The sequence below is a fragment of the Mustela nivalis genome, assembly GCF_964662115.1.
Source record: "Mustela nivalis genome assembly, contig: HAP1_SCAFFOLD_475, whole genome shotgun sequence".
Taxonomy (NCBI): Eukaryota; Metazoa; Chordata; class Mammalia; order Carnivora; family Mustelidae; genus Mustela; species Mustela nivalis.
The window spans coordinates 167,449-189,163 of record NW_028136181.1 but is presented as its reverse complement, the minus strand read 5'-3'; positions in this window follow the sequence as shown (position 1 = coordinate 189,163).

The following is a 21,715-nucleotide window of genomic DNA, read 5'->3' as shown; positions in this document are numbered from 1 at the left end:
AAGTATCTGGAAAAGACATGGAGAAGACCGACCCGGATGCACCAGCCCATGGAGCCGTCGCATCATCGGAGCACAAGGCCAGTCCTCTCCCGCTACAGATCCTTGCTCTGGCTGCCCTGAATCAAGATGTCGGGTACTTTTCTGTGGGAGACGCTACGCAACTGCTGAAGGGAGTTCGGCAAAGGCTGTTGAAGAAGAGCCCTCACCAGCTCACCGATGAAAATCCCATCTGTGGAGCAGCCCAGGACGATGGAGAACCCCCTGCGAGGAATATGCCAGAAGACTTCAAGGACAGCCCTGATCTGCGGGGAAGTGCAGACTCTCTGTCTCAGGACATTGGCAGCTGTGGACTGAGAGGGCAGGAAGAGGCAGGGGAGGCAGGCAGGCCAGAGCTTCCTGACGGAGGTGTGCCGTGGCAGGCCCCCGCTGAGGGCCAGAGCCAACACCACACCCTCAGCCAGATCCTACTGACGGTGATGCATCTGCTAGAGCTCCTTCGAGATCATCTGGAAGGTGGGGGCTCAAGGAGGCAGGTGCAGACTGGCTCCTCCTCCACTGATCACGTGCCCCGTGGGAGCCCCCTGAATCAAGGAAAGCCATCCAGGGCACTGAAGAAGGCACGTCAGGGGAATGAAGAGCTCCCAGGAAACACAACAATCCACCAAGCTGAGCAAGTATCTTTTCACCAGCGAAACAGCCTCCTGGAAAGGGAGATTCAGAAGCTGCACCTGAAGCTCGAGGCAGAGCCTAAGCTGTGCGAAGAGCACCTCAAACACCTGGAGAGGAAGATGATGGAGGAGAAGGCACGCTGCCTGCAAGTGAAGAACGAACTCGCCAAGGTGCGCAGGAAGGTGGATGCTGCCCACTGGAACTTAGGCCTCTACAAGAAGATGGCCGACGACCTGCACCGAGAATGGCAGAGAATCTCCTCCTTGCATGACCGAGAGCGCCGCCTGGTGGAGAACAGAAGTGAGGAGAGCCAGAAGGCTGTTCTGTGGGCAGAGAGGGAGTTCCAAAGGCTCAAGGAAGAAAACCATTGCCTCAGGCAGAAGCTGGCCAACTCTGGGCCCAAGGTCCAGCCTGTCTCCGGGGGGCCTCCTGCTCCTGCTCCTGCTCCTGCTCCAGCTCCAGCTCCTGCTCCTGCTCTTCTGGGCACAGCCTCCAAATGCCCTCAAGGGCCACAGGCTCCCCTGAAAGCCCAGAAGCCCAAGAAGGGAGCAAGGGTGCACTGGCCAGACTCCAAGTTCTCGGGTCCCCTGCAGGTCTGATTCCCTTTCCCAGCAGCCACCAACACTCACAACCAGAGCACAAAAGCTCCTGTGCTTCCTTACCCCTTCAGCCACACCCATTGCTCCTTTGACTGGAGATCCACCCCATTCTTGAACTGATGCTACCTATTCCCTATAGCCATGTGAGAGAGCATTTTTCATTGTTAAGGACCAAAAAAATAAAACGATCAAATTGCTGATCCTACTGCGACTGAGAATTGATTGTATGAAGGGATTCTATGCCAAGCAACCAAGGGTTTTAAGTGTCCTTTACTGATCACTTAATTGTCCCAATAACCCAGTGTGTCCTATACTACTGAGGTTCAGAGAGGGGACACAACTTGCCCCAAGATCACACAGCTAGTGAATTTCAGAGCTCCCATTCCAAGCCAAGGTTGTCTCATTACCCACTGATGTGAAAATAACTACCACTCCTACCACTACGATGACTTCTGCTTCTTCATTTCTGAGAGAGAGAAAGAGCGAGGGCACATCACATGCAAGCGGGGGAGGGGCAGGGAGAGAGAGATTCCTAGACAGCCTTCCCACTCAAGTGCACAACCAGACGCTGGGCTGGATTTCACAGACCATGGGACCACGCCCTGAGCCGAAATCAAGAGTCAGACGTTGACCTGACTAAGCCACACAGGCACCCTTCCCTTGTGCAAGGAACTTCTAGGCAAGCTGCTGTAAGGATCCCAGAAGGGCTTGACAAAATTTTCTCATAGGTCACGTTCTAGTTTGGATGCAAGGATTATGGTGATGCCTAGCTGAGGTAAAGTCCCAGCAAAGCATGGAGGGCAGCCTTTCAGGGTCTCCAACGATTCCCTTCGTGGGTACACCTCGTTTTGTGTTCCATACTCTACCACTGGATTAGAGTCAGGAACTCTTGCCTCACTTCGAAAGGACAGAATATGGCCCGAGAGATAGATAGCATGTCCCTTCTGAGGCTCGTAGACAAAGACACTGGTCTCCTCTTGGGCTTGCTCTCGCTCCCTCACCATTGGTTTCGAGGGAAGCCGCCTGCTCCTTGTGGGCTGTATGATGGAGAGGCCCATGTGGCAAGGAATGAATATTTCTTGCTCACCGCAATGGAGGACCTCTGGCTGCTAGGAGCCACCCGAGTGAGCACACAAGCAGATTTCCCGCCAACAAGCCTGGAGATGACTGAAGACCCACATGACATCTTGACTGCAGCCTTGTGAGAGATCCTGAGACACAGGTCCCTGGCTAGATGCACCTGGATGCCTGGCCCACGGAAACCATATGCGGTTATCAATTGGTGTTGTCGGAAGCCCTCTGGGTTGCGGAAAACATTCAAAAAAGACACAAGGGTGAAGCCACAGTTCTGGCTGCTGACCCACCCCCCTCTCCTGGGCTTGAAATTCCAGGGAAGTCAAGCGATGGTAGCAACCACTGAGAGATTAGGGTAAACAATGCCAGAAAGAGGTCCTCTATTCTGTTCTCCATGTATCTCTCTGAGAGGACATGCCCTCACCTGATCCACCCGAGCCAATAGGTGGCCCATGCAGGAGGAGACAACTGGCCGTGTGGTCCAAGTCGGCTGAGAGCACTAGACCCAGCGTCGCAGAGCCTCCTTGAAGCCAGAAAAAGAGCCCAGAAGTTCCCTGGTGTCCCTAGAGAAGGCACAGAAATTAGATGAGTTGAAAGCCTGGGACCTGGTCATTGGGCTTCTGGGCAAGAGGGGAGATGGCCTGTGGAAGGGACACTGCCTGCAACCCCTCTTGGACCAGACCCCACCTGTCTGCTTTGGGATACTGAGGATTAAGACGAGAGTGAACTAGTGTAGAAGAGATGGTGTTCTAATGCTTGGCAGGTTTAAAGCGATTGAAATTGTTGACATTCCTATTCTCCTTGTCCTCAGGACCACCATTAAGGGGAAGGGGCTTTCAAAGAAGCAAGAGGAGTTTATCACTTACAGCAGCCCTGTCAAGTGTCAATATCCAACCACTCCAGTCCCTTCCACCCCCTTGGCAGCCCCACTGCTTTCATAAGGACACAGATACATTCCCCTACAGGCTTTGGAGCATACGTTAAGTTTTGATTTCTCTAAGATAAATGCCATAGTGCCATGACCTGCTCCTAAGGCGGTAGCAAGTCTAGTTCTCAAAGAATCTGTGTGGAAGGGTTGAGCCACTCTATTGGACACCTGAAATTGATATTATACTGCATGTGAACGGGAATGTAACTCACGGCTTGGAAAAGGAAAAGAAACTCTTAACTGTTTTCAAGAGTCAGCTCTATCATTTTCCATTCCCAACTGTGATGTGGGAGTGATCCAGTCATTCCACATCCTGCCTTGCATTTGGTGGTGGGGTCTCTCTCTCCCTCTCTGGCGCATTTGGTTTGAATCACTGTGATAGGTGTGCAGTGAGAGCTCACTGGAGTTTTCATTTGAATTGCCCCAATGGCAACTTTCTATGTGGTTTCCATCTGTCTACGCTTTGGTAAAGTTGGCAGGCCCTTTACTTTTTCCCCACCCCCTTCTATTTCCTTTTGCTAACTAGATTGCATGCTTACATGGGGATCAAATTCTGAGTTTCCATGCTTCAGACAGGAGTCCTCTATTAGCTATGTGATTTGGACCTATTTCCTCCAAGTTGGTAGCTTGTCTTTTGGGTCTTCTTAAGGAGGTCTTTCACACGGCACAGATTTACAATTCTGATTGTTGGATAAAGTCTAATTAATCAACTTTACCTTAGGGAAAATAATTTCATGTGCGACTGGAGGATTCTTTACCTAGCTTTCCATTCTGGAAAATTTTCCCCACATTTTCCCTATAAGATTTATCATTTTCCATGTAAGGCAGTGATTAATTTTGAGCTACTTTTTAAAATACTCTTTTTTTCTTTTTTTCCTTTGGGAGAGTGAACATGTGCATGAGCGGGCAGGGGCCTGGAGGGAGAAGGGAAAAGAGCATCCTCAAGCAGCCTCGCCAGTGAGCTTGGAGCCTGACTTTGTCCCGGGACGCTGAGAGCTTGACAAGAGCCGAAATCAAGAGCTGGCTGCCGCACAGGCTGCCTCACCCAGGCAGCCTGAGTTAAGTTTTGTATAGGGTTTGATACTTAGATTGTGGTCCCCGGCCTCCTCGTCCTCCACCTCCTCCTCCCCTCTCCCGCTCCCTCTTCTGCTTCTCCTTCTTCTTTGCCTATGCATGTCCACTTGCTCTAGGACCATTTATTCAAAACGCTGTCACTCCTCCACTGAACGGCTTTTTACCTTTGTCAAGGCCCCATTCGACATATGGGCGTAGTTCTCTTTCTGGGTCCCTGATTCTGTTCCACTTATCCATCTTTATTCTGTTCCATTGGTCTAGCTCTTCACCAACACCACGCACTTTTGATTACTGTAGACGAATATCTTGAAATGGGGTAGAAGGATTCTTCTGGTTTTCTTCTTTAGTTTTAGTTTCTCCTCTTTTTCTAGGTTCTAAAATGGAAAGATTATAGTTTTGAGACTCCTTTTCTTTTTAGAGAGAGAGACAGAGACAGAGACAGAGAAAGGGAGAGAGAGATGATTAAGCAGCCACCATGCCCAGCACCAGCACAATGCAGGTTCAGCCTCACTATCCCAAGGTTGACCATGACCCGAGTCAAAATCAAGAGTTGGACTAACTGACTGAGCCACCCAGATGCTCCTCCTCCTTTCTAATGTATGCATTGAGTGCTATAAATTGAGCTCTCTGTTGATTTAGCTGTGTCCCACCAATTTTAATACGTTGTTTTATTTTCCTTCGGTTCAGTGCACTGAAATTTTATCTTTTGTCTCCGATAATCTAGAAAGTTACTTTCTACGTGTTTAGATTTTGTTATGTTTCTACCTTTGATATCTAGTTTCATTTTTAACTTTTTTTTATAAGTGTCAAAGTTTAATTCCAAGACAATGCTACAGAGGGTTGCATTTTTTTCAGGTACACAATATAGAGATTCTCCTCCGCTGCCCAACGACTGTTAGCTCCTGTTGCCAGGCACTGAATTGCCTTGGAGTCTCGGGTGCACCTCCCCCACCCCTACTCCCTTCAGCTCCTGTTGCCAGGCACTGGTTTGCATTGGAGACGGAACCCTCGTAGGGGTTCCAAGCAGTTTCTAGTGGCCGAGAGGACACTGGTGATTAGAGACAAAGCCCCCAGGCTCTCTGGAGCCAGCTGGTGGCCATTTCAATGTCTCCCCACACAGTTCTGGAGCCGCTGTGGGCTCTCCGGGAACAGCTGTGGGCTTCTGGGTTGCCGATAATCGAACGTTGGCCACATGGGCCACGAGACTCTGGGTTTGGCTGGGAGATCCTCGTGTGCACTGTGTTGCTGGTGTTCATTCCAGTAAAGTGTGGACTCCGCTTAAGAGGAAGAAAGGGGCACTGTGCCCAGAATGAAGTATCTGGAAAAGACATGGAGAAGACCGACCCGGATGCACCAGGCCATGGAGCCGTCGCATCATCGGAGCACAAGGCCAGTCCTCTCCCGCTACAGATCCTTGCTCTGGCTGCCCTGAATCAAGATGTCGGGTACTTTTCTGTGGGAGACGCTACGCAACTGCTGAAGGGAGTTCGGCAAAGGCTGTTGAAGAAGAGCCCTCACCAGCTCACCGATGAAAATCCCATCTGTGGAGCAGCCCAGGACGATGGAGAACCCCCTGCGAGGAATATGCCAGAAGACTTCAAGGACAGCCCTGATCTGCGGGGAAGTGCAGACCCTCTGTCTCAGGACATTGGCAGCTGTGGACTGAGAGGGCAGGAAGAGGCAGGGGAGGCAGGCAGGCCAGAGCTTCCTGACGGAGGTGTGCCGTGGCAGGCCCCCGCTGAGGGCCAGAGCCAACACCACACCCTCAGCCAGATCCTACTGACGGTGATGCATCTGCTAGAGCTCCTTCGAGATCATCTGGAAGGTGGGGGCTCAAGGAGGCAGGTGCAGACTGGCTCCTCCTCCACTGATCACGTGCCCCGTGGGAGCCCCCTGAATCAAGGAAAGCCATCCAGGGCACTGAAGAAGGCACGTCAGGGGAATGAAGAGCTCCCAGGAAACACAACAATCCACCAAGCTGAGCAAGTATCTTTTCACCAGCGAAACAGCCTCCTGGAAAGGGAGATTCAGAAGCTGCACCTGAAGCTCGAGGCAGAGCCTAAGCTGTGCGAAGAGCACCTCAAACACCTGGAGAGGAAGATGATGGAGGAGAAGGCACGCTGCCTGCAAGTGAAGAACGAACTCGCCAAGGTGCGCAGGAAGGTGGATGCTGCCCACTGGAACTTAGGCCTCTACAAGAAGATGGCCGACGACCTGCACCGAGAATGGCAGAGAATCTCCTCCTTGCATGACCGAGAGCGCCGCCTGGTGGAGAACAGAAGTGAGGAGAGCCAGAAGGCTGTTCTGTGGGCAGAGAGGGAGTTCCAAAGGCTCAAGGAAGAAAACCATTGCCTCAGGCAGAAGCTGGCCAACTCTGGGCCCAAGGTCCAGCCTGTCTCCGGGGGGCCTCCTGCTCCTGCTCCTGCTCCTGCTCCAGCTCCAGCTCCTGCTCCTGCTCTTCTGGGCACAGCCTCCAAATGCCCTCAAGGGCCACAGGCTCCCCTGAAAGCCCAGAAGCCCAAGAAGGGAGCAAGGGTGCACTGGCCAGACTCCAAGTTCTCGGGTCCCCTGCAGGTCTGATTCCCTTTCCCAGCAGCCACCAACACTCACAACCAGAGCACAAAAGCTCCTGTGCTTCCTTACCCCTTCAGCCACACCCATTGCTCCTTTGACTGGAGATCCACCCCATTCTTGAACTGATGCTACCTATTCCCTATAGCCATGTGAGAGAGCATTTTTCATTGTTAAGGACCAAAAAAATAAAACGATCAAATTGCTGATCCTACTGCGACTGAGAATTGATTGTATGAAGGGATTCTATGCCAAGCAACCAAGGGTTTTAAGTGTCCTTTACTGATCACTTAATTGTCCCAATAACCCAGTGTGTCCTATACTACTGAGGTTCAGAGAGGGGACACAACTTGCCCCAAGATCACACAGCTAGTGAATTTCAGAGCTCCCATTCCAAGCCAAGGTTGTCTCATTACCCACTGATGTGAAAATAACTACCACTCCTACCACTACGATGACTTCTGCTTCTTCATTTCTGAGAGAGAGAAAGAGCGAGGGCACACACACATGCAAGCGGGGGAGGGGCAGGGAGAGAGAGATTCCTAGACAGCCTTCCCACTCAAGTGCACAACCAGACGCTGGGCTGGATTTCACAGACCATGGGACCACGCCCTGAGCCGAAATCAAGAGTCAGACGTTGACCTGACTAAGCCACACAGGCACCCTTCCCTTGTGCAAGGAACTTCTAGGCAAGCTGCTGTAAGGATCCCAGAAGGGCTTGACAAAATTTTCTCATAGGTCACGTTCTAGTTTGGATGCAAGGATTATGGTGATGCCTAGCTGAGGTAAAGTCCCAGCAAAGCATGGAGGGCAGCCTTTCAGGGTCTCCAACGATTCCCTTCGTGGGTACACCTCGTTTTGTGTTCCATACTCTACCACTGGATTAGAGTCAGGAACTCCTGCCTCACTTCGAAAGGACAGAATATGGCCCGAGAGATAGATAGCATGTCCCTTCTGAGGCTCGTAGACAAAGACACTGGTCTCCTCTTGGGCTTGCTCTCGCTCCCTCACCATTGGTTTCGAGGGAAGCCGCCTGCTCCTTGTGGGCTGTATGATGGAGAGGCCCATGTGGCAAGGAATGAATATTTCTTGCTCACCGCAATGGAGGACCTCTGGCTGCTAGGAGCCACCCGAGTGAGCACACAAGCAGATTTCCCGCCAACAAGCCTGGAGATGACTGAAGACCCACATGACATCTTGACTGCAGCCTTGTGAGAGATCCTGAGACACAGGTCCCTGGCTAGATGCACCTGGATGCCTGGCCCACGGAAACCATATGCGGTTATCAATTGGTGTTGTCGGAAGCCCTCTGGGTTGCGGAAAACATTCAAAAAAGACACAAGGGTGAAGCCACAGTTCTGGCTGCTGACCCACCCCCCTCTCCTGGGCTTGAAATTCCAGGGAAGTCAAGCGATGGTAGCAACCACTGAGAGATTAGGGTAAACAATGCCAGAAAGAGGTCCTCTATTCTGTTCTCCATGTATCTCTCTGAGAGGACATGCCCTCACCTGATCCACCCGAGCCAATAGGTGGCCCATGCAGGAGGAGACAACTGGCCGTGTGGTCCAAGTCGGCTGAGAGCACTAGACCCAGCGTCGCAGAGCCTCCTTGAAGCCAGAAAAAGAGCCCAGAAGTTCCCTGGTGTCCCTAGAGAAGGCACAGAAATTAGATGAGTTGAAAGCCTGGGACCTGGTCATTGGGCTTCTGGGCAAGAGGGGAGATGGCCTGTGGAAGGGACACTGCCTGCAACCCCTCTTGGACCAGACCCCACCTGTCTGCTTTGGGATACTGAGGATTAAGACGAGAGTGAACTAGTGTAGAAGAGATGGTGTTCTAATGCTTGGCAGGTTTAAAGCGATTGAAATTGTTGACATTCCTATTCTCCTTGTCCTCAGGACCACCATTAAGGGGAAGGGGCTTTCAAAGAAGCAAGAGGAGTTTATCACTTACAGCAGCCCTGTCAAGTGTCAATATCCAACCACTCCAGTCCCTTCCACCCCCTTGGCAGCCCCACTGCTTTCATAAGGACACAGATACATTCCCCTACAGGCTTTGGAGCAAACGTTAAGTTTTGATTTCTCTAAGATAAATGCCATAGTGCCATGACCTGCTCCTAAGGCGGTAGCAAGTCTAGTTCTCAAAGAATCTGTGTGGAAGGGTTGAGCCACTCTATTGGACACCTGAAATTGATATTATACTGCATGTGAACGGGAATGTAACTCACGGCTTGGAAAAGGAAAAGAAACTCTTAACTGTTTTCAAGAGTCAGCTCTATCATTTTCCATTCGCAACTGTGATGCGGGAGTGATCCAGTCATTCCACATCCTGCCTTGCATTTGGTGGTGGGGTCTCTCTCTCCCTCTCTGGCGCATTTGGTTTGAATCACTGTGATAGGTGTGCAGTGAGAGCTCACTGGAGTTTTCATTTGAATTGCCCCAATGGCAACTTTCTATGTGGTTTCCATCTGTCTACGCTTTGGTAAAGTTGGCAGGCCCTTTCCTTTTTCCCCACCCCCTTCTATTTCCTTTTGCTAACTAGATTGCATGCTTACATGGGGATCAAATTCTGAGTTTCCATGCTTCAGACAGGAGTCCTCTATTAGCTATGTGATTTGGACCTATTTCCTCCAAGTTGGTAGCTTTTCTTTTGGGTCTTCTTAAGGAGGTCTTTCACACGGCACAGATTTACAATTCTGATTTTTGGATAAAGTCTAATTAATCAACTTTACCTTAGGGAAAATAATTTGATGTTCGACTGGAGGATTCTTTACCTAGCTTTCCATTCTGGAAATTTTTCCCCACATTTTCCCTATAAGATTTATCATTTTCCATGTAAGGCAGTGATTAATTTTGAGCTACTTTTTAAAATACTCTTTTTTTCTTTTTTTCCTTTGGGAGAGTGAACATGTGCATGAGCGGGCAGGGGCCTGGAGGGAGAAGGGAAAAGAGCATCCTCAAGCAGCCTCGCCAGTGAGCTTGGGGCCTGACTTTGTCCCGGGACGCTGAGAGCTTGACAAGAGCCGAAATCAAGAGCTGGCTGCCGCACAGGCTGCCTCACGCAGGCAGCCTGAGTTAAGTTTTGTATAGGGTTTGATACTTAGATTGTGGTCCCCGGCCTCCTCGTCCTCCACCTCCTCCTCCCCTCTCCCGCTCCCTCTTCTGCTTCTCCTTCTTCTTTCATGCCTATGCATGTCCACTTGCTCTAGCACCATTTATTCAAAACGCTGTCACTCCTCCACTGAACGGCTTTTTACCTTTGTCAAGGCCCCATTCGACATATGGGTGTAGTTCACTTTCTGGGTCCTTGATTCTGTTCCACTAATCCATCTTTATTCTGTTCCATTGGTCTAGCTCTTCACCAACACCACGCACTTTTGATTACTGTAGACGAATATCTTGAAATGGGGTAGAAGGATTCTTCTGGTTTTCTTCTTTAGTTTTAGTTTCTCCTCTTTTTCTAGGTTCTAAAATAGAAAGATTATAGTTTTGAGACTCCTTTTCTTTTTAGAGAGAGAGACAGAGACAGAGAAAGGGAGAGAGAGATGATTAAGCAGCCACCATGCCCAGCACCAGCACAATGCAGGTTCAGCCTCACTATCCCAAGGTTGACCATGACCCGAGTCAAAATCAAGAGTTGGACTAACTGACTGAGCCACCCAGATGCTCCTCCTCCTTTCTAATGTATGCATTGAGTGCTATAAATTGAGCTCTCTGTTGATTTAGCTGTGTCCCACCAATTTTAATGCGTTGTAGTTTTATTTTCCTTCGGTTCAGTGCACTGAAATTTTATCTTTTGTCTCCGATAATCTAGAAAGTTACTTTCTACGTGTTTAGATTTTGTTATGTTTCTCCCTTTGATATCTAGTTTCATTTTTAACTTTTTTTTATAAGTGTCAAAGTTTAATTCCAAGACAATGCTACAGAGGGTTGCATTTTTTTCAGGTACACAATATAGAGATTCTCCTCCGCTGCCCAACGACTGTTAGCTCCTGTTGCCAGGCACTGATTTGCCTTGGAGTCTCGGGTGCACCTCCCCCACCCCTACTCCCTTCAGCTCCTTTTGCCAGGCACCGGTTTGCATTGGAGACGGAACCCTCGTAGGGGTTCCAAGCAGTTTCTAGTGGCCGAGAGGACACTGGTGATCAGAGACAAAGCCCCCAGGCTCTCTGGAGCCAGCTGGTGGCCATTACAATGTCTCCCCACACAGTTCTGGAGCCGCTGTGGGCTCTCCGGGAACAGCTGTGGGCTTCTGGGTTGCCGATAATCGAACGTTGGCCACATGGGCCACGAGACTCTGGGTTTGGCTGGGAGATCCTCGTGTGCACTGTGTTGCTGGTGTTCATTCCAGTAAAGTGTGGACTCCGCTTAAGAGGAAGAAAGGGGCACTGTGCCCAGAATGAAGTATCTGGAAAAGACATGGAGAAGACCGACCCGGATGCACCAGCCCATGGAGCCGTCGCATCATCGGAGCACAAGGCCAGTCCTCTCCCGCTACAGATCCTTGCTCTGGCTGCCCTGAATCAAGATGTCGGGTACTTTTCTGTGGGAGACGCTACGCAACTGCTGAAGGGAGTTCGGCAAAGGCTGTTGAAGAAGAGCCCTCACCAGCTCACCGATGAAAATCCCATCTGTGGAGCAGCCCAGGACGATGGAGAACCCCCTGCGAGGAATATGCCAGAAGACTTCAAGGACAGCCCTGATCTGCGGGGAAGTGCAGACCCTCTGTCTCAGGACATTGGCAGCTGTGGACTGAGAGGGCAGGAAGAGGCAGGGGAGGCAGGCAGGCCAGAGCTTCCTGACGGAGGTGTGCCGTGGCAGGCCCCCGCTGAGGGCCAGAGCCAACACCACACCCTCAGCCAGATCCTACTGACGGTGATGCATCTGCTAGAGCTCCTTCGAGATCATCTGGAAGGTGGGGGCTCAAGGAGGCAGGTGCAGACTGGCTCCTCCTCCACTGATCACGTGCCCCGTGGGAGCCCCCTGAATCAAGGAAAGCCATCCAGGGCACTGAAGAAGGCACGTCAGGGGAATGAAGAGCTCCCAGGAAACACAACAATCCACCAAGCGGAGCAAGTATCTTTTCACCAGCGAAACAGCCTCCTGGAAAGGGAGATTCAGAAGCTGCACCTGAAGCTCGAGGCAGAGCCTAAGCTGTGCGAAGAGCACCTCAAACACCTGGAGAGGAAGATGATGGAGGAGAAGGCACGCTGCCTGCAAGTGAAGAACGAACTCGCCAAGGTGCGCAGGAAGGTGGATGCTGCCCACTGGAACTTAGGCCTCTACAAGAAGATGGCCGACGACCTGCACCGAGAATGGCAGAGAATCTCCTCCTTGCATGACCGAGAGCGCCGCCTGGTGGAGAACAGAAGTGAGGAGAGCCAGAAGGCTGTTCTGTGGGCAGAGAGGGAGTTCCAAAGGCTCAAGGAAGAAAACCATTGCCTCAGGCAGAAGCTGGCCAACTCTGGGCCCAAGGTCCAGCCTGTCTCCGGGGGGCCTCGTGCTCCTGCTCCTGCTCCTGCTCCAGCTCCAGCTCCTGCTCCTGCTCTTCTGGGCACAGCCTCCAAATGCCCTCAAGGGCCACAGGCTCCCCTCAAAGCCCAGAAGCCCAAGAAGGGAGCAAGGGTGCACTGGCCAGACTCCAAGTTCTCGGGTCCCCTGCAGGTCTGATTCCCTTTCCCAGCAGCCACCAACACTCACAACCAGAGCACAAAAGCTCCTGTGCTTCCTTACCCCTTCAGCCACACCCATTGCTCCTTTGACTGGAGATCCACCCCATTCTTGAACTGATGCTACCTATTCCCTATAGCCATGTGAGAGAGCATTTTTCATTGTTAAGGACCAAAAAAATAAAACGATCAAATTGCTGATCCTACTGCGACTGAGAATTGATTGTATGAAGGGATTCTATGCCAAGCAACCAAGGGTTTTAAGTGTCCTTTACTGATCACTTAATTGTCCCAATAACCCAGTGTGTCATATACTACTGAGGTTCAGAGAGGGGACACAACTTGCCCCAAGATCACACAGCTAGTGAATTTCAGAGCTCCCATTCCAAGCCAAGGTTGTCTCATTACCCACTGATGTGAAAATAACTACCACTCCTACCACTACGATGACTTCTGCTTCTTCATTTCTGAGAGAGAGAAAGAGCGAGGGCACACACACATGTAAGCGGGGGAGGGGCAGGGAGAGAGAGATTCCTAGACAGCCTTCCCACTCAAGTGCACAACCAGACGCTGGGCTGGATTTCACAGACCATGGGACCACGCCCTGAGCCGAAATCAAGAGTCAGACGTTGACCTGACTAAGCCACACAGGCACCCTTCCCTTGTGCAAGGAACTTCTAGGCAAGCTGCTGTAAGGATCCCAGAAGGGCTTGACAAAATTTTCTCATAGGTCACGTTCTAGTTTGGATGCAAGGATTATGGTGATGCCTAGCTGAGGTAGGTCCCAGCAAAGCATGGAGGGCAGCCTTTCAGGGTCTCCAACATTTCCCTTCGTGGGTACACCTCGCTTTGTGTTCCATACTCTACCACTGGATTAGAGTCAGGAACTCTTGCCTCACTTCGAAAGGACAGAATATGGCCCGAGAGATAGATAGCATGTCCCTTCTGAGGCTCGTAGACAAAGACACTGGTCTCCTCTTGGGCTTGCTCTCGCTCCCTCACCATTGGTTTCGAGGGAAGCCGCCTGCTCCTTGTGGGCTGTATGATGGAGAGGCCCATGTGGCAAGGAATGAATATTTCTTGCTCACCGCAATGGAGGACCTCTGGCTGCTAGGAGCCACCCGAGTGAGCACACAAGCAGATTTCCCGCCAACAAGCCTGGAGATGACTGAAGACCCACATGACATCTTGACTGCAGCCTTGTGAGAGATCCTGAGACACAGGTCCCTGGCTAGATGCACCTGGATGCCTGGCCCACGGAAACCATATGCGGTTATCAATTGGTGTTGTCGGAAGCCCTCTGGGTTGCGGAAAACATTCAAAAAAGACACAAGGGTGAAGCCACAGTTCTGGCTGCTGACCCACCCCCCTCTCCTGGGCTTGAAATTCCAGGGAAGTCAAGCGATGGTAGCAACCACTGAGAGATTAGGGTAAACAATGCCAGAAAGAGGTCCTCTATTCTGTTCTCCATGTATCTCTCTGAGAGGACATTCCCTCACCTGATTCACCCGAGCCAATAGGTGGCCCATGCAGGAGGAGACAACTGGCCGTGTGGTCCAAGTCGGCTGAGAGCACTAGACCCAGCGTCGCAGAGCCTCCTTGAAGCCAGAAAAAGAGCCCAGAAGTTCCCTGGTGTCCCTAGAGAAGGCACAGAAATTAGATGAGTTGAAAGCCTGGGACCTGGTCATTGGGCTTCTGGGCAAGAGGGGAGATGGCCTGTGGAAGGGACACTGCCTGCAACCCCTCTTGGACCAGACCCCACCTGTCTGCTTTGGGATACTGAGGATTAAGACGAGAGTGAACTAGTGTAGAAGAGATGGTGTTCTAATGCTTGGCAGGTTTAAAGCGATTGAAATTGTTGACATTCCTATTCTCCTTGTCCTCAGGACCACCATTAAGGGGAAGGGGCTTTCAAAGAAGCAAGAGGAGTTTATCACTTACAGCAGCCTTGTCAAGTGTCAATATCCAACCACTCCAGTCCCTTCCACCCCCTTGGCAGCCCCACTGCTTTCATAAGGACACAGATACATTCCCCTACAGGCTTTGGAGCAAACGTTAAGTTTTGATTTCTCTAAGATAAATGCCATAGTGCCATGACCTGCTCCTAAGGCGGTAGCAAGTCTAGTTCTCAAAGAATCTGTGTGGAAGGGTTGAGCCACTCTATTGGACACCTGAAATTGATATTATACTGCATGTGAACGGGAATGTAACTCACGGCTTGGAAAAGGAAAAGAAACTCTTAACTGTTTTCAAGAGTCAGCTCTATCATTTTCCATTCCCAACTGTGATGTGGGAGTGATCCAGTCATTCCACATCCTGCCTTGCATTTGGTGGTGGGGTCTCTCTCTCCCTCTCTGGCGCATTTGGTTTGAATCACTGTGATAGGTGTGCAGTGAGAGCTCACTGGAGTTTTCATTTGAATTGCCCCAATGGCATCTTTCTATGTGGTTTCCATCTGTCTACGCTTTGGTAAAGTTGGCAGGCCCTTTCCTTTTTCCCCACCCCCTTCTATTTCCTTTTGCTAACTAGATTGCATGCTTACATGGGGATCAAATTCTGAGTTTCCATGCTTCAGACAGGAGTCCTCTATTAGCTATGTGATTTGGACCTATTTCCTCCAAGTTGGTAGCTTGTCTTTTGGGTCTTCTTAAGGAGGTCTTTCACACGGCACAGATTTACAATTCTGATTTTTGGATAAAGTCTAATTAATCAACTTTACCTTAGGGAAAATAATTTGATGTTCGACTGGAGGATTCTTTACCTAGCTTTCCATTCTGGAAATTTTTCCCCACATTTCCCTATAAGATTTATCATTTTCCATGTAAGGCGGTGATTAATTTTGAGCTACTTTTTAAAATACTCTTTTTTTCTTTTTGTCCTTTGGGAGAGTGAACATGTGCATGAGCGGGCAGGGGCCTGGAGGGAGAAGGGAAAAGAGCATCCTCAAGCAGCCTCGCCAGTGAGCTTGGAGCCTGACTTTGTCCCGGGACGCTGAGAGCTTGACAAGAGCCGAAATCAAGAGCTGGCTGCCGCACAGGCTGCCTCACCCAGGCAGCCTGAGTTAAGTTTTGTATAGGGTTTGATACTTAGATTGTGGTCCCCGGCCTCCTCGTCCTCCACCTCCTCCTCCCCTCTCCCGCTCCCTCTTCTGCTTCTCCTTCTTCTTTCATGCTTATGCATGTCCACTTGCTCTAGCACCATTTATTCAAAACGCTGTCACTCCTCCACTGAACGGCTTTTTACCTTTGTCAAGGCCCCATTCGACATATGGGTGTAGTTCACTTTCTGGGTCCTTGATTCTGTTCCACTAATCCATCTTTATTCTGTTCCATTGGTCTAGCTCTTCACCAACACCACGCACTTTTGATTACTGTAGACGAATATCTTGAAATGGGGTAGAAGGATTCTTCTGGTTTTCTTCTTTAGTTTTAGTTTCTCCTCTTTTTCTAGGTTCTAAAATAGAAAGATTATAGTTTTGAGACTCCTTTTCTTTTTAGAGAGAGAGACAGAGACAGAGAAAGGGAGAGAGAGATGATTAAGCAGCCACCATGCCCAGCACCAGCACAATGCAGGTTCAGCCTCACTATCCCAAGGTTGACCATGACCCGAGTCAAAATCAAGAGTTGGACTAACTGACTGAGCCACCCAGATGCTCCTCCTCCTTTCTAATGTATGCATTGAGTGCTATAAATTGAGCTCTCTGTTGATTTAGCTGTGTCCCACCAATTTTAATGCGTTGTAGTTTTATTTTCCTTCGGTTCAGTGCACTGAAATTTTATCTTTTGTCTCCGATAATCTAGAAAGTTACTTTCTACGTGTTTAGATTTTGTTATGTTTCTCCCTTTGATATCTAGTTTCATTTTTAACTTTTTTTTATAAGTGTCAAAGTTTAATTCCAAGACAATGCTACAGAGGGTTGCATTTTTTTCAGGTACACAATATAGAGATTCTCCTCCGCTGCCCAACGACTGTTAGCTCCTGTTGCCAGGCACTGATTTGCCTTGGAGTCTCGGGTGCACCTCCCCCACCCCTACTCCCTTCAGCTCCTTTTGCCAGGCACCGGTTTGCATTGGAGACGGAACCCTCGTAGGGGTTCCAAGCAGTTTCTAGTGGCCGAGAGGACACTGGTGATCAGAGACAAAGCCCCCAGGCTCTCTGGAGCCAGCTGGTGGCCATTACAATGTCTCCCCACACAGTTCTGGAGCCGCTGTGGGCTCTCCGGGAACAGCTGTGGGCTTCTGGGTTGCCGATAATCGAACGTTGGCCACATGGACCACGAGACTCTGGGTTTGGCTGGGAGATCCTCGTGTGCACTGTGTTGCTGGTGTTCATTCCAGTAAAGTGTGGACTCCGCTTAAGAGGAAGAAAGGGGCACTGTGCCCAGAATGAAGTATCTGGAAAAGACATGGAGAAGACCGACCCGGATGCACCAGCCCATGGAGCCGTCGCATCATCGGAGCACAAGGCCAGTCCTCTCCCGCTACAGATCCTTGCTCTGGCTGCCCTGAATCAAGATGTCGGGTACTTTTCTGTGGGAGATGCTACGCAACTGCTGAAGGGAGTTCGGCAAAGGCTGTTGAAGAAGAGCCCTCACCAGCTCACCGATGAAAATCCCATCTGTGGAGCAGCCCAGGACGATGGAGAACCCCCTGCGAGGAATATGCCAGAAGACTTCAAGGACAGCCCTGATCTGCGGGGAAGTGCAGACCCTCTGTCTCAGGACATTGGCAGCTGTGGACTGAGAGGGCAGGAAGAGGCAGGGGAGGCAGGCAGGCCAGAGCTTCCTGACGGAGGTGTGCCGTGGCAGGCCCCCGCTGAGGGCCAGAGCCAACACCACACCCTCAGCCAGATCCTACTGACGGTGATGCATCTGCTAGAGCTCCTTTGAGATCATCTGGAAGGTGGGGGCTCAAGGAGGCAGGTGCAGACTGGCTCCTCCTCCACTGATCACGTGCCCCGTGGGAGCCCCCTGAATCAAGGAAAGCCATCCAGGGCACTGAAGAAGGCACGTCAGGGGAATGAAGAGCTCCCAGGAAACACAACAATCCACCAAGCTGAGCAAGTATCTTTTCACCAGCGAAACAGCCTCCTAGAAAGGGAGATTCAGAAGCTGCACCTGAAGCTCGAGGCAGAGCCTAAGCTGTGCGAAGAGCACCTCAAACACCTGGAGAGGAAGATGATGGAGGAGAAGGCACGCTGCCTGCAAGTGAAGAACGAACTCGCCAAGGTGCGCAGGAAGGTGGATGCTGCCCACTGGAACTTAGGCCTCTACAAGAAGATGGCCGACGACCTGCACCGAGAATGGCAGAGAATCTCCTCCTTGCATGACCGAGAGCGCCTCCTGGTGGAGAACAGAAGTGAGGAGAGCCAGAAGGCTGTTCTGTGGGCAGAGAGGGAGTTCCAAAGGCTCAAGGAAGAAAACCATTGCCTCAGGCAGAAGCTGGCCAACTCTGGGCCCAAGGTCCAGCCTGTCTCCGGGGGGCCTCCTGCTCCTGCTCCTGCTCCTGCTCCTGCTCCAGCTCCAGCTCCTGCTCCTGCTCTTCTGGGCACAGCCTCCAAATGCCCTCAAGAGCCACAGGCTCCCCTGAAAGCCCAGAAGCCCAAGAAGGGAGCAAGGGTGCACTGGCCAGACTCCAAGTTCTCGGGTCCCCTGCAGGTCTGATTCCCTTTCCCAGCAGCCACCAACACTCACAACCAGAGCACAAAAGCTCCTGTGCTTCCTTACACCTTCAGCCACACCCATTGCTCCTTTGACTGGAGATCCACCCCATTCTTGAACTGATGCTACCTATTCCCTATAGCCATGTGAGAGAGCATTTTTCATTGTTAAGGACCAAAAAAATAAAACGATCAAATTGCTGATCCTACTGCGACTGAGAATTGATTGTATGAAGGGATTCTATGCCAAGCAACCAAGGGTTTTAAGTGTCCTTTACTGATCACTTAATTGTCCCAATAACCCAGTGTGTCCTATACTACTGAGGTTCAGAGAGGGGACACAACTTGCCCCAAGATCACACAGCTAGTGAATTTCAGAGCTCCCATTCCAAGCCAAGGTTGTCTCATTACCCACTGATGTGAAAATAACTACCACTCCTACCACTACGATGACTTCTGCTTCTTCATTTCTGAGGGAGAGAAAGAGCGAGGGCACACACACATGCAAGCGGGAGAGGGGCAGGGAGAGAGAGATTCCTAGACAGCCTTCCCACTCAAGTGCACAACCAGACGCTGGGCTGGATTTCACAGACCATGGGACCACGCCCTGAGCCGAAATCAAGAGTCAGACGTTGACCTGACTAAGCCACACAGGCACCCTTCCCTTGTGCAAGGAACTTCTAGGCAAGCTGCTGTAAGGATCCCAGAAGGGCTTGACAAAATTTTCTCATAGGTCACGTTCTAGTTTGGATGCAAGGATTATGGTGATGCCTAGCTGAGGTAAAGTCCCAGCAAAGCATGGAGGGCAGCCTTTCAGGGTCTCCAACGATTCCCTTCATGGGTACACCTCGTTTTGTGTTCCATACTCTACCACTGGATTAGAGTCAGGAACTCCTGCCTCACTTCGAAAGGACAGAATATGGCCCGAGAGATAGATAGCATGTCCCTTCTGAGGCTCGTAGACAAAGACACTGGTCTCCTCTTGGGCTTGCTCTCGCTCCCTCACCATTGGTTTCGAGGGAAGCCGCCTGCTCCTTGTGGGCTGTATGATGGAGAGGCCCATGTGGCAAGGAATGAATATTTCTTGCTCACCGCAATGGAGGACCTCTGGCTGCTAGGAGCCACCCGAGTGAGCACACAAGCAGATTTCCCGCCAACAAGCCTGGAGATGACTGAAGACCCACATGACATCTTGACTGCAGCCTTGTGAGAGATCCTGAGACACAGGTCCCTGGCTAGATGCACCTGGATGCCTGGCCCACGGAAACCATATGCGGTTATCAATTGGTGTTGTCGGAAGCCCTCTGGGTTGCGGAAAACATTCAAAAAAGACACAAGGGTGAAGCCACAGTTCTGGCTGCTGACCCACCCCCCTCTCCTGGGCTTGAAATTCCAGGGAAGTCAAGCGATGGTAGCAACCACTGAGAGATTAGGGTAAACAATGCCAGAAAGAGGTCCTCTATTCTGTTCTCCATGTATCTCTCTGAGAGGACATGCCCTCACCTGATCCACCCGAGCCAATAGGTGGCCCATGCAGGAGGAGACAACTGGCCGTGTGGTCCAAGTCGCCTGAGAGCACTAGACCCAGCGTCGCAGAGCCTCCTTGAAGCCAGAAAAAGAGCCCAGAAGTTCCCTGGTGTCCCTAGAGAAGGCACAGAAATTAGATGAGTTGAAAGCCTGGGACCTGGTCATTGGGCTTCTGGGCAAGAGGGGAGATGGCCTGTGGAAGGGACACTGCCTGCAACCCCTCTTGAACCAGACCCCACCTGTCTGCTTTGGGATACTGAGGATTAAGACAAGAGTGAACTAGTGTAGAAGAGATGGTGTTCTAATGCTTGGCAGGTTGAAAGCGATTGAAATCGTTGACATTCCTATTCTCCTCGTCCTCAGGACCACCATTAAGGGGAAGGGGCCTTCAAAGAAGCAAGAGGAGTTTATCACTTACAGCAGCCATGTCAAGTGTCAATATCCAACCACTCCAGTCCCTTCCACCCCCTTGGCAGCCCCAATGCTTTCATAAGGACACAGATACATTCCCCTACAGGCTTTGGAGCAAACGTTAAGTTTTGATTTCTCTAAGATAAATGCCATAGTGCCATGACCTGCTCCTAAGGCGGTAGCAAGTCTAGTTCTCAAAGAATCTGTGTGGAAGGGTTGAGCCACTCTATTGGACACCTGAAATTGATATTATACTGCATGTGAACGGGAATGTAACTAACGGCTTGGAAAAGGAAAAGAAACTCTTAACTGTTTTCAAGAGTCAGCTCTATCATTTTCCATTCCCAACTGTGATGCGGGAGTGATCCAGTCATTCCATATCCTACCTTGCATTTGGTGGTGGGGTCTCTCTCTCCCTCTCTGGTGCATTTGGTTTGAATCACTGTGATAGGTGTGCAGTGAGAGCTCACTGGAGTTTTCATTTGAATTGCCCCAATGGCAACTTTCTATGTGGTTTCCATCTGTCTACGCTTTGGTAAAGGTGGCAGGCCCTTTCATTTTTCCCCACCCCCTTCTATTTCCTTTTGCTAACTAGATTGCATGCTTACATGGGGATCAAATTCTGAGTTTCCATGCTTCAGACAGGAGTCCTCTATTAGCTATGTGATTTGGACCTATTTCCTCCAAGTTGGTAGCTTGTCTTTTGGGTCTTCTTAAGGAGGTCTTTCACACGGCACAGATTTACAATTCTGATTGTTGGATAAAGTCTAATTAATCAACTTTACCTTAGGGAAAATAATTTGATGTTCGACTGGAGGATTCTTTACCTAGCTTTCCATTCTGGAAATTTTTCCCCACATTTTCCCTATAAGATTTATCATTTTCCATGTAAGGCAGTGATTAATTTTGAGCTACTTTTTAAAATACTCTTTTTTTCTTTTTGTCCTTTGGGAGAGTGAACATGTGCATGAGCGGGCAGGGGCCTGGAGGGAGAAGGGAAAAGAGCATCCTCAAGCAGCCTCGCCAGTGAGCTTGGAGCCTGACTTTGTCCCGGGACGCTGAGAGCTTGACAAGAGCCGAAATCAAGAGCTGGCTGCCGCACAGGCTGCCTCACCCAGGCAGCCTGAGTTAAGTTTTGTATAGGGTTTGATACTTAGATTGTGGTCCCCGGCCTCCTCGTCCTCCACCTCCTCCTCCCCTCTCCCGCTCCCTCTTCTGCTTCTCCTTCTTCTTTCATGCCTATGCATGTCCACTTGCTCTAGCACCATTTATTCAAAACGCTGTCACTCCTCCACTGACCGGCTTTTTACCTTTGTCAAGGCCCCATTCGACATATGGGTGTAGTTCACTTTCTGGGTCCTTGATTCTGTTCCACTTATCCATCTTTATTCTGTTCCATTGGTCTAGCTCTTCACCAACACCACACACTTTTGATTACTGTAGACGAATATCTTGAAATGGGGTAGAAGTATTCTTCTGGTTTTCTTCTTTAGTTTTAGTTTCTCCTCTTTTTCTAGGTTCTAAAATAGAAATATTATA